This window comes from Odocoileus virginianus, chromosome 18 (assembly GCF_023699985.2).
Source record: "Odocoileus virginianus isolate 20LAN1187 ecotype Illinois chromosome 18, Ovbor_1.2, whole genome shotgun sequence".
NCBI classification, from domain to species: domain Eukaryota; kingdom Metazoa; phylum Chordata; class Mammalia; order Artiodactyla; family Cervidae; genus Odocoileus; species Odocoileus virginianus.
Genome location: NC_069691.1, coordinates 27,285,078 through 27,298,409, shown reverse-complemented (window position 1 = coordinate 27,298,409; position 13,332 = coordinate 27,285,078). Strand labels below are relative to the sequence as shown.

The 13,332-nt window shown below is 37.3% G+C and overlaps 1 long non-coding RNA gene across 1 annotated transcript; it reads right to left on the bottom strand.

Annotated features, from left to right (window-relative positions):
* Positions 1-1,020: 1,020 nt before the first annotated feature.
* Positions 1,021-12,860, bottom strand: LOC110134755 (uncharacterized). The gene is made up of 3 exons (XR_002313155.2): positions 12,708-12,860; positions 3,249-3,312; positions 1,021-1,117 (listed from the first exon to the last, which is right to left on the bottom strand). It is a non-coding gene; the product is annotated as an uncharacterized lncRNA (long non-coding RNA).
* Between the last annotated feature and the right edge of the window lie 472 nt (positions 12,861-13,332).

The following is a 13,332-nucleotide window of genomic DNA, read 5'->3' as shown; positions in this document are numbered from 1 at the left end:
AAAGAAATGGCAACCCACTCCAGTGTTCTTGCCCAGAGAATCCCAGGGACGGGGGAGCCTGGTGGGCTGCCTTCTATGGGGTCGCACAGAGTCGGACACGACTGAAGCGACTTAGCAGCAGCAGCAGCAGCAGCAGCAGGAGACTGACACTTGCCGCAATCTGAGAACCACCTCTACAGACCTGGTTCTGAAAATTTTGTGGGGATCAGAGCACCTGTTTTAGTTCCTGAGCTTCTTTTAAGCCTACCAGATTAGCACCTCATAAAAGAGGGAGAGATCTTTCCAAATGATATACTGAAATTTCTGACAGTGAATCCAATGCCTGTTAAAGTTTGAGAACAACTAAATATGGTCAAATTTCTGAAGTTTGTTTGTTGTGAACTACAATTTTTGCATTTTATGGCCTCTGGTCTCTTTAGTCTTGTATCCTGGTATTTCTGCCTCCCTTCCCCTCATCCCCACATTTTAAACTCCAGTTACATCACACTTAACTCCACAACATCCCCTAGTGTCCATGCAATCCGAAGTCACTGTAACATTAAACAAGTGGTCCTCTGCCAATCATTATTCATCTGTCCCATCCTAGATGTGGCAATATCCCAAAAAGATTTAAAATACAATCCTGTCACAGGTACTCTCATTGCACTTACCATTTGTTGTATCTTTTATCTCACTGTCTGAAGCTGGATTGTTAAATGTCTCTCTTCAGTTAGTCTGAGTACCTCAAAAACATGGACTTTTTAGCTTACCTATTACCCATATAGATTCAAGACTCCCTGAATAAGGTGATAAATAAAAATAGTAATAGCTGATATGCATATAGGATCCATATAATCTTTTATCTAAGTGCTTCATACAAGGTACTGAAGAGGAAAAGTTAAAATTTTACATAACCTCCTTCTTGTTCTGCCTCTGTAACTCAGCTTGCTCCTTGCAAAGTCTAGATCACATAGGACACGTAGTCTCAGAAAGTGGGGACTTACAATACTAGAAACTGGAGCTTATCACACTCACCCTTTTCTTGCTCTTTGCAGTTTGCCCAGACCCTGCAAACGTGCTTAGTCAGGCCTGTCCATGGAAAGGTCAGTCATCCCCTTCCCCATCTTGGCTGCTCTTCCTGCAGGCATGAAACCACTTAGTTTAAAACAGCCTACTAACAGCTAGAGTTGTCCACTGTAGTCTGTCTATAAAAACTCTGTAGCCCCTTTGTTTGGGGCTCAGAGCTTGGAATGTTAACTCCTCTGGACCCACCGGCATAATAAACCTGAGTCCAACTCTCCAAGTGTGGTGCTCGCTTTCTCAATTACTGGTTTTGCAAAATTTCCTCTTTGAATATATGTTTACAGTAATTTTATGGCATAGATACTGTAATGATCCATGTTTCATGGATGAAGACATGGAGTTTAAGAAAGCCAAGATTCAAACCCAGGCAGTCTGGGTCCAGAGGCCAAGCTCTTTACCGTTACTACAATAATGCCTAAAATACACAGGTTTTCCCTCCCCTCTCCAAGTGTTCCCCAGGAGGTCCTAAGGGGTATCTCAGAGTCTACTCATTTTCCTTCTCTCTGGCCTCATAGTTTTTTTTGTAGGAGGTAATACACCACTGCAAAGGCAGCTTTGTCCTCTGTGAGTTCCCCCTCCCCTACCATGTTGCCTGGTTCCACAAGTGCTGCTGATCCTTATTCTCCCCATGGTTTTGGGGGTTTTGTTTTATCCAGAGCCTCAAATAACTTTCAGGAAAATAATTAATATGGATGAACTCTTCCATGAACTCTTCTGTGGATGAACTCTTTCTGTAAAAGGGATCAAAATCAATCTGTCATGCTGAGCATGGCACAAATTCTATACTGTGTTCTCCATTTTAAAAAAATGTGATAAAAAACATGCAGCATTAAATTTACCTTCTTAACCCTTTTAAGTATACAGCTCAGAAGTATTAAGCATATTTACACGTTTGTGCAGCTCAGAGGTTAAAGCATATGCCTACAATGAGGGAGACCCGGGTTCGGTCCCTGGGTCGGGAAGATCTCCTGGAGAAGGAAATGGCAACCCACTCCAGTATTCTTGCCTGGAGAATCCCATGGACAGAGGAGCCTGGTGGGCTACAGTCTACGGAGTCGCAGAGTCAGACACGGCTGAGCGACTTCACTTCACCTCACTTCACTTCACACTGTTGTGCAACAGATCTCCAGAATTTTTTATCTTGCAAAACTGAAACTGTTTGGATAAATATTGGATAAAATGTTTTATATCCATTAAACAACAATTGTCCCTCCCCACCAGACCTTGGCAACCACTTCTCTAATTTGTTTCTATGACTTTGACTATTTAGATACTTTGTGAGTGATACCATACAGCATTTGTCTTTTGTCTTTGAGTTTCAGAGATGTTGTAGCATTGGATTTTTTTTTTCTTCTTTTTAAAGGCTGCTTAATACTTTAATGTATATGTGTACCAATTTGATTTTCAGATTTATCTGTTGATGGACATTTGGTTTCCTTCTCTATTGTTTTTAACAAGTTACACAAAACTTCTCCCCACTTCTTCAAGCAAAGCTGTGTTCAATCAGAAAATCTGTGCTACAAACTCACTTGTTATGAAATAACCATATTCCTGATTTCTTTATTTCATCTAAGTCTACTTGCTTCCTTCATCTGCTCTGTTGCCTAGAGTTTGGCACACAGTAGTCACCAAATAATTGCTTTTTTTTTTTTTTTTAAGTCAGTGTTCAAGATCAGATAGTTAAAAAATAATTCCTAACAAAAGGTGTTCTAACATCTATTTCAGGATTTTTTTTTAACTATGCCATTTAATTTTAAGTTTCTGCTGGCAAGTAATATCTTATTATATTAAATCAGTTATAAATACTTTTTGTTTTTGCAAAATTCATTTCCAAATATTAGCTTCAGAAATACCAAGTGTTGGCCTGAGATAATATTGCTATCCGATGCATTTTTTCTTTCTCAAATTCATCCTTCACATTGTAGCCATTGTTACATTTAAATTTCTAATATGACTATGTCTCTCTTCTACTCAAAAGTATTTGATACCTCTCTGTCCAAAATCTGAACTCTATATGTGTGCACAGACACTTGAGGTGTGACCTTCCTTTAACTGCTCCAATCCATGTCTCAAGCTGAACTTTATGGGGGGTGGGTACCCTCATACTGAACATGGTCTTTCATGCTCTTGATCTCTTGCTTTGTCTTGGCTCCTCATAAAATTCCTTCTCTCACTCATATTCTTACCTAAACTCCTCTCATTCTTCACAGATGCAAACCTCCCTTGCCAGCAGCAGCAACACTGTGTTCCCTTGTTTGAAAAACATAATCATTGAAGTATGAGTTAATTGCATTTAGTTAATACTGACCCTCCCTATGACCCACCATTACCACCTTTCATGTTTCCTAGATCCATTAACTATGCTTAAATATCAACAAGACACAGGAGAGCAAATACTCACCACAGTGGGATGAGTACACTCTACATGTGAACTGACATGAGGTACTATACTCAACAAAAGATTTCCAATATTTGAATAATTATTATTTATTTAATATCTGTGGAAGCCTAAAGACTATGTTAAGAATGGGTTGGAAAGCTATTTTACCAGGGAAAATGGAAAATCCTGATGGATTGAGTCAAATTACTGATATGGAGGAATGGCTCAGAGATTCTGAATTTAGTACTTATGAAGCAGTTAAACTGGAAGTTTAGCTGTAGTGTGACTGAAAACCATGCCCAATGGTGGTCTGCATTAAAAGAAGTTGGAATGCTAGAAGTTTCTTTGTACACTGCAAAGTAAAGTGAGTCAAAAAGTAAAAAAAGAAATGGATATTTTTTATGGCAACCTCACCCCCACACATCCACGAAGTTCTGTGGATTGGCTTTCTTTTTAGGACTCTAACACCAAGGTCATTGCCCTAACATTAAAATTAAATTTTTCTCTTTTTACTTCCCATTGGACTATAAATTTATCACAAGACTACAGTTATTCAGCCAATTTATTTCAAATGCCTACTAACTCAAATTACTTTATTAATTGTAGTGAAGAGTGCCAGCTTTCTTTCTTTTGGTTGTGAGCCATATTATTTGATATTTTATTAAATATATATGTTTGGGGAGGGGGGTTCAGGATGGAGAACACATGTAAATCCATGGCTGATTCATGTCAATGTATGGCAAGAACTACTACAATATTGTAAAATAATTAGCCTCCAACTAATAAAAATAAGTTTAAAAAATGGAAAAAATATATATATATATGTTTGAAGACCAACAAGTAGTATCATATCATAGATTTTCTTAACTATATTAATGATATATTAGCTATTATTTTCCAAGTTACTTTTATAATTCTTTTTTAATCTTGAAATTTATATTTATCTGTTTTGTTACTTTTAATTTTTCTGTATTTTACATTATACAAATTTGCTTCATTTACATTTTCCTATTAAATTGTTTTAGGGTTTTCCTATAATCAAAATTTTGTTTCACTTTATCTTGTTTTCTGGTAAATTTGAGCAAAAGCTTCTTTATGGTTTCTCTCTCCCACCTATAATCAGAATTAGGAATTTTAGTATATATAATATGTTGATTTTATTCATCTCCATCAGGATTGTGAGTTTTTTACCAAAACAAAAGTAGTATAACATTTTTTTGTTTCCTTTTAATAAATTTTTTTCTTAACATCTAACAACTGGTAACTAAGGTAATTGAATGTGTTTTCCTGTGCTGCTGTCCACGTTTCTTCTTTTGTTGATGTGCCTTCATATATGTTGTCATGTCTATTACCTTTCCTTGACAAATTATAGATGTTATATATTCTGTATGCTAAGGCTATCCAAATTTTCTGTACTGCAAATATCTTCTAATCTCATTTTGGTTCTTAACATAATATATGATATCTTGTGTCCTGTAAAATGTTAAGTTCATTTAATCAAATGTATCACAATGTTCTTTGTTTTCTCAGAGGTCAAAACAGCTACCTCCTATGTTATCATTTCCTTTAATTTCTATCTTTTAGCTATTTAGAAGTTACACTTCAGTAAAGTCTGATGTAGAGATCAAATGACAATTTTAATAAGAAAAATCAGTTATCTTAACACCATTGCTTAGCTAGTTCATCATCATCCATTGATTAGTAGTGTCCTTATAAAAAGGTCTTATACAGGCTTTGTTATATTTCCGGGATTTTAACTCTGATCAATATATTTATCATCTGTAGGTCAAACCACACTATAATTTTACACTTCATTTTGATACCTATTATGTTTAATCTCGTTATGTCTCACTATTCATATGTCTTCCCTAACTTTTATTAGGTTTTAAATTTCCATATGAATTTTATCATATTTGCTTAGTTCTGCAAGGCTCACTTTGTGATATTGATTGTAACTGCTTTGAATTTATAGAATGGGGGAAAATTGACATCTTTATGAAATTGTGTCTTCTCTTTCATGAATATGCTGTAATATTTCATTTATTTGGTTCTCTTTTTAAAGTTACTATAATGTTTTGCTGTATTTTTATAAATATCTTCTTCATATTCAATAGATTCATTCCACATAGGTTTTTATGCTATCATAAATGTATTTTCCTATTTTCTAATAAGTCATTCATTTAATACATAAGCTGTTTAATTTTTATATGCTGACAACAGTCCTGATGACCTATCTCCAAGGAACTATATCATTTGCAAATAAGAGTGACTGCATATATTTCTATAAATTATTTGCCTACTCCTATTTTTGATTAATGTAGTAGCTAGAACTTCTACTAAGATATTAAATAAACAGAGTTATAATAATTACCTTTAGTGGAAATAATTCTAAAGTCATAATATAGACCATGTTTTCTGTGGGTTTTTGGCATCTATCTTTAAAGGATTAAATATGTTATTTTGTATTTTTAATTTGTTAAGCTTTCTAAAACTTGTGAATAATACTGTATTTTATTGGATGATTTTTCCACACTTAATAAAATAATGATAAGAACTTTTCCCTGATTTTTTTAATGTTAAAATATATTCATAGTTGCTTTTTTTTAATTTTGAAATTTTCTGCAATTGTAATAATGTATACTTGACTATTGGGTAGTACCATTTTTAATATGCGAACACATGCAACTTGTGATCTTTTCTTTAGAATTTTTTTATCTGTGATGGCAACCAAAATGAGCATATGATCTTTTAAATTTATTTTTTAATTGAAGGATAATTTCTTTACAGAATTTTGTTTTCTGTCAAACCTCAACATGAATCAGCCTTAGGTATATATACATCCCTTCCCTTTTGAACCTCCCTCCCATCACCCTCCCCACCCCACCCCTCTAGATAGATACAGAGACCCTCTTTGAGTTTCCTGAGCCATAGAACAAATTCCTGTTGGCTGTCTATTTTACATATGGTAATGTAAGTTTCCATGTTACTCTTTCCATATTTCTCATCCTCTCCTCCCCCTCCCCATGTCCATAATTCTATTCTCTATATCTGTTTCTCCATTGCTGCCCTGTAAATAAATTCTTCAGTACTATTTTTCTAGATTCCCTATATATGTGTTACAATATGGTATTTATCTTTCTCTTTCTGACTTACTTCACTCTGTATAATAAGCTCTAGGTTCATCAACCTCATTAGGACTGACTCAAATGCATTTATTTTTATGGCTGAGTAACTGTGGTGTTGGAGAAGACTTTTGAGAGTCCCTTGGACTGCAAGGAGATCCAACCAGTCCATCCTACAGGAGATCAGTCCTGAGTGTTCATTGGAAGGACTAGTGTTGAAGCTGAAATTCCAATACTTTGGCCACCTGATGCAAAGAAATATCTCATTGCAAAAGACCCTGATGCCAGGAGGGATTGGGGGCAGGAGGAGAAGGGGATGACAGAGGATGAGATGGTTGGATGGCATCACCGACTCAATGGATATGAGTTTGTGTAAATTCTGGGAGTTGGTGATAGGCAGGGAGGCCTGGCGTACTGCAGTACATGGGGTCACAAAGAGTTGGACACAACTGAGCAACTGAACTGAACTGAACTTAATACTCCATTGTGTATATGTACCACAACTTATTTATCCATTCATCTGTCAATGGACATATAGGTTGCATCCATGTTATAGCTATTGTAAATATTGTTGCAATAAATAATGGAATGCATGTGTCTGTTTCAATTTTGGTTTCTTCAGGATATATGCCTAGGAGTGTGATTGCTGGGCCATACGGTGATTTTATTCCTAGTTTTTTAAGAAATCTCCATACTGTCTTCCATAATGACTGTATCAATTTATATTCCCACCGACGGTGCAAGAGCATTCCCTTTTCGTCACACCCTCTCCAGCATTTATCCTTTGTAGACATTTGATGATGGTCATTCTGACTGGTTTGAGGTGATATCACATTGTAGTTTTGATTTGTATTTCTCTAATAATGAGCAATGTTGAGCATCTTTGAGCATCTTTTCATGTGTTTGTTAGCCACCTATATGTCTTCTTTGGAGAAACATCTGTTTAGGTCTTTTTCTCACTTTTTGTTTGGGTTGTTTGTCTTTCTGATATGGAGCTGAATGAGCTGCTTGTAACTTTTGGAAATCAATACTTTGTCAGTTGTTTCATTTGCTATTCTTTTCTCCAATTCTGAGGGTTGTCTTTTCACCTTGCTTACAGTTTTCTTTGCTGTGCAAAAGCTTTTAAGTGTAACCAGGTCCTACTTGTTTACTTTTTGTTTATTTCCATTACTCTAGGAGGTGGGCCATAGAGGAATTTGCTTTGATTTATGTCATTCAGTGTTTTGCCTGTGTTTTCTTCTAAGAGTTTTATAGTTTCTGGTCTGATGTTTAGGTCTTTAACCCATTTTGAATTTATTTTTGTGTATGGTGTTAGGAAGTGTTCAAATTTCATTCTTTTAGATGTAGCTGTCCAGTTTTCCCAGAACCACTTATTGAAGAGGCTGTCTTTGCCCCATTGTATATTCTTGCCTCCTTTGTCAAAAATAAGGTACCCATATGTACATGGAGAAGGCAATGGCAGCCCACTGCCCAATGGACGGAGGTTCGTGACATTGTACTGGAGACAGGGATCTAGACCATCCCCAAGGAAAAGAAATGCAAAAAGGCAAAATGGTTGTCTGAGGAGGCCTTACAAATAGCTGTGAAAAGAAGAGAAGCGAATGAAAAGCAAAGGAAAAAGGGAAAGATATTCCCATTTGAATGCAGAGTTCCAAAGAATAGCCAGGAGAGATAAGAAAGCCTTCCTCAGCGATCAATGCAAAGAAACAGAAGAAAACAACAGAACGTAAAAGACTAGAGATCTCTTCAAGAAAATTAGAGATACCAAGGGAACATTTCATGCAAAGATGAGTTTGATAAAGGACAGAAATGGTATGGACCTAACAAAAGCAGAAGATATTAAGAAGAGGTGGCAAGAATACACAGAAGAACTGTGCAAAAAAGGTCTTCATGACCCAGAAAATCACAATGATGTGATCACTCACTTAGAGCCACATATCCTAGAATGTGAAGTCAAGTGGGCCTTAGAAAGCATCACTATGAACAAGGCTAGTGGAGGTGATGCAATTCCAGTTGAGCTATTTCAAATCCTCAAAGATGATGTTGTGAAAGTGTTGCACTCAATATGCCAGCAAATATGGAAAACTCAGCAAGGCCACAGGACTCAAAAAGGTCAGTTTTCATTCTAATCCTTAAGAAAAGCAATCCCAAAGAATGCTCAAACTACCACACAATTGCACTCATCTCACATGCCAGTAAAATAATGCTCAAAATTCTCCAAGCCAGGCTTCAGCAATACGTGAACCATGAACTTCCAGATGTTCAAGCTGGATTTAGAAAAGGCAGAGGAACCAGAGATCAAATTGCCAACATCCACCGGATCATGGAAAAAGCAAGAGAGTTCCATAAAAACACCTATTTCTACTTTATTCACTATGCCAAAGCCTTTGACTGTGTAGATCACAATAAACTGTGGAAAATTCTGAAAGAGATGGGAATACCAGACCACCTGACCTGCCTCTTGAGAAACCTGTATGCAGGTCAGGAAGCAACAGTTAGAACTGGACATGGAACAACAGACTGGTTCCAAAATGGAAAACGAGTACGTCAAGGCTGTATATTATCATCCTGCTTATTTAACTTATATGCAAAGTACATCATGAGAAATGCTGGGCTGGAAGAAGCACAAGCTGAAATCAAGATTGCAGGGAGATATCAATAATCTCAGATATGCAGATGACACCACCGTTATGGCAGAAAGTGAAGAAGAACTAAAAAGTCTCTTGATGAAAGTCAAAGAGGAGAGTGAAAAAGTTGGCTTAAAGCTCAACATTCAGAAAACTAAGATCATGGCATCTGGTCCCATCATCTCATGGAATATAGATGGGGATACAGTGGAAACAGTGTCAGACTATTTTGGGGGCCTCTAAAAATTACTGCAGATGGTGATTGCAGCCTTGAAATTAAAAGACGCTTACTCCTTGGAAGGATAGTCATGACTAACTTAGCATATTAAAAAGCAGAGACATTACTTTGCCAACAAAGGTCTGTCTAGTCAAGGCTATGGTTTTTCCAGTGGTCATGTATGGATGTGAGAGTTGGACTGTGAAGAAAGCTGAGCAGCGAAAACTGGATGTTTTTGAACTGTCCCGTTGAAGACTCTTGAGAGTCCCTTGGACTGCAAGGAGATCATACCAGTCCATCATAAAGGAAATCAGTCCTGGGTGTTCATTGGAAGGACTGACGCGGAGGTTGAAACTCCAGTCCTTTGGCCACCTCATGCGAAGAGTTGACTTATTGGAAAAGACCCTGATGTTGGGAGGGATTGGGGGCAGGACGAGAAGGGGACGACAGAGGATGAGATGGCTGGATGGCATCACTGACTCGATGAGCAAGAGTTTGAGTGATCTCCAGGAGTTGGTGATGGACAGGGACGCCTGGCGTGCTGCGATTCATGGGTTCACAAAGAGTCGGATATGACTGGGTGACTGAACTGAACTGAACTGAACTGAACTGAACTGAATGCCCCTACTATTCCTTGTTATCACCATATCGATGCTGCTTATGATTGTTCCATGTATTAACAATTGTCTAACCCATTTTATCTCTGCCCAGGTCAGCATGCAGTGACAGTTCAAAATGAATATATAAAACCACAGAAAATATCATTTACCATTAGATGGACACCAATATATGGACTCTGAGCTTTCAGATTAACAAGAGGGGGAGGCCCAATGCCCCTGCCATCCTACTTCAGCCAGAAGTAGCCAGAAAGATCTCAAGGCCCCTAGTCCCCAAGAATTGCACCTTCCGTCTCTTGTTGGGGGGGATTTTAAGTAGCTAGAATAGGAAAAAGGAGTCCAGAATGGCAGTGGCTAAAAGACAAGGAAGAGAAACGCCCACAAATATAGAACAAAGGAAGGTCCAAAAACCAGAGTGAAGACCTCACGTAGAACAAACAACACTCTTGGCTAGCCCAGTTTACATAGTGCAGGCCCAGGGGAGCAGGAAAAATGCATGTAAAAAGAGAAGCCAAAATTGGGCCAGGGGCCTCTGTTCTCTTTGCATCTTTTGGGTTGGCATGCCCTCATGCCTTGAGCATGTATTTTATTTACTTTATAAATAAAACTGAGCTGTAACACTGGTCTATCTGAGGGCTGTAACACTGGTCCATCACTTCAAATTTTTGTTGCAGTGAGACAAAACAGGAAACTACACACTCCCCCAACAATATGATCCTGGGTAATGAAGACTTTAACAGATGAGAAATCTCATGTTGTGCCTTACAATTTAATAGCCTGAAAAATCTAGAGCCAATTCTAAAACTCTCTCAGGATGGCTGTCTACAGTTTGGACTTGATGCTATCCTGGTTAATGTGTTCAGTTCTGCTTGCAGATTATTGAGGAATGGGTCAGAGCTACAGAAAGGTAAACATGTCTTATGTGTGAATTTTTAGTAAACATGTAAGAGTGCATAAGAAGCACACTGAGCAACTGTGAGAGTAGGAGCGGATGAGACTTGAAGAAAGTGGGAAGGATGTAGCATTATAAGTATTCTCTCTTTTGTGTTAATTTAAATGGACCACTGTTAGAGGATTTTGAGTGAAGAATACTATGACCTCACCTACATTTCATTAAAAATTGATTGCTCGGATTGTTTTGTAAAGAATAAAATATTTAGGTTAAACATGGAAACAAGATTACTTAGGTTGGTATTTAAACAGCCTATGTGACAAATTTGTCAAAGTTCATCAAAAGTAAACAAATTTAATGCTTTGCACAAAAGAAGCATTTTATAATTATTTGCTGTTGTGTTTTACATCTAATATAGTAATTGTATCAATATTTCTTAGAAGCTATTAAATATAAATTTACCACCTTCACATATTAATTTATAAAATCCCCAGACTTTATGTAGTTAGCAAACTGATGGGGGGGGGGGGGGATGAGTTTCTAAAAGGAATAACTAAAAGCAGTCCAGTAGTGTTCATAACATATACAATAGCATTCATGACACATTCAAGATAATAAATTTTGTAACTTAGAAATGATGGACTTTACTGACAGGAAGGTTGTTTACATTTTAGGGTAAATATGTTATCCATTATTGGTTTTCAAATTTGTAAACCAATCATCAACTATATTTCAAAGTACGCTCTAATGAAGAGCAATGACAAAACATTCCAAAGCAAGAATAAAATACAAAATTTTATGTGATATATATATTTTTCTTTAAATATTTCCAGTAAAAAATACCTATCATGGAGGAAATTAGCCAGTCTAAAATACAACATACAGATATTGAATAATCATGCTTTTCACTACAGATAATATATCTCACTATGTCTTGCCAGCACTTAATCACTTTTATGGAATTACAATTTGGTTTTCACTAACTGTGATTTACTTAGTGTGGGCTGATTTATGCCATTGAGAATTTGTTTAGTTAATGGAACATTTTAATTTATGACAGAAGGCAGCATAAAATTGCTTTGCATATTTGGATTGCATTACTATTGACTGCCAGTCAAAATCTGAAATGAAACAAAAAATGACAGATAAAAGCATTTTTAAATCAGCTATACCTATTAATGGTAGAGTATAGATTTGAAACAAAATAACACAAGAAGCCAGTAGCTTTTGCACTTGCTTCTCCAAACTCTTGACTAGATTTTGCAGTTCTCACTGACATATGGTACTGTCTGTGAAGTCTCTGCAGTGAAGCCTCACAGGGAAAGAGTGAGATGTTTCATGATGTAGTGTCAGCAGTAGGCTCTTGGCACCCAGCACTGGGTCTCCTTTCATCTGGCCCAGATGGTATGGATCCCTGACTCTTGAAATGTCTGCCTGAGATAAGAAAACTATTGAAAGCAAACTGGCTGATGGTCTATACTGATGATTTTGGAATAGCGTGTATGGGTCAAAGGAACCAAGAACAAATAAAGCTTAGCTTTCTCCATCAGAAAAGGTTTATTTAACATTTGCCATTAAGTCATATCAATTTGTATCTAATGGTTGACTTCTAATATCCATTTCTATATGGCAATTGATTATCCATTCTTCAAGCGTTTCTTTCAGGCTGTGAGACTTTTCTTGAAAGAATGTATTAGGAGTGATCTTTCAAAGAATCAGAGACTTTTAGGGTTAAGTTTACATGTTCCTGGAAGTGTTTGAGCTGCATACTTGGTGCTTTATTCACTTACCAGAAGAGTCTATGCATGGAATGTGTTGGTGGCCTTCGTGAATTCGGTTAACTGGGCTCTCTTGTCTTCTGGTCTCTTGATGAGTTAGACATATGAAGATCACCAGCAGAAGGCTGAAGTTGGGAGGATGAGGGTATCAGAGAGTAGTCAAGGTATTTAATTTCCCAGCTTTCTCTCTCTATGCTCTCAATCGTTGTTCAGTTGACAGTTGCTAAGTCATGTCTGGCTCTTTGTGACTTCATGGACTGTAGCATGCCAGGCTTTCCTGCCCTTCACTCTCTCCCAGAGTTTGTTCAACTCATGTTCATTCAGTCAGTGATGCCATTCAACCAGCTCATCCTCTGTCTCCCCCTTTCCCTACTGCCTTCCATCTTTCCCAACATCAGGGTCTTTTCCAATGAGTTGGTATCAGGTGGCCATAGTAGGGAAGCTTCAGCTTCAGCATCAGTCCTTCCAATGAATATTCAGGGTTGATTTCCTTTGTGATTGACTGGTTTGATCTCCTTGCTGTCCAAGGGACTCTCAAGAGTCTTCTCCAACACCACAGTTTGAAACCATCAATATGCTCTCCATATCAGGTCTTATTTCCTGTTGTGTGACCTTCTCCCACAGAGGGAGGGATAGA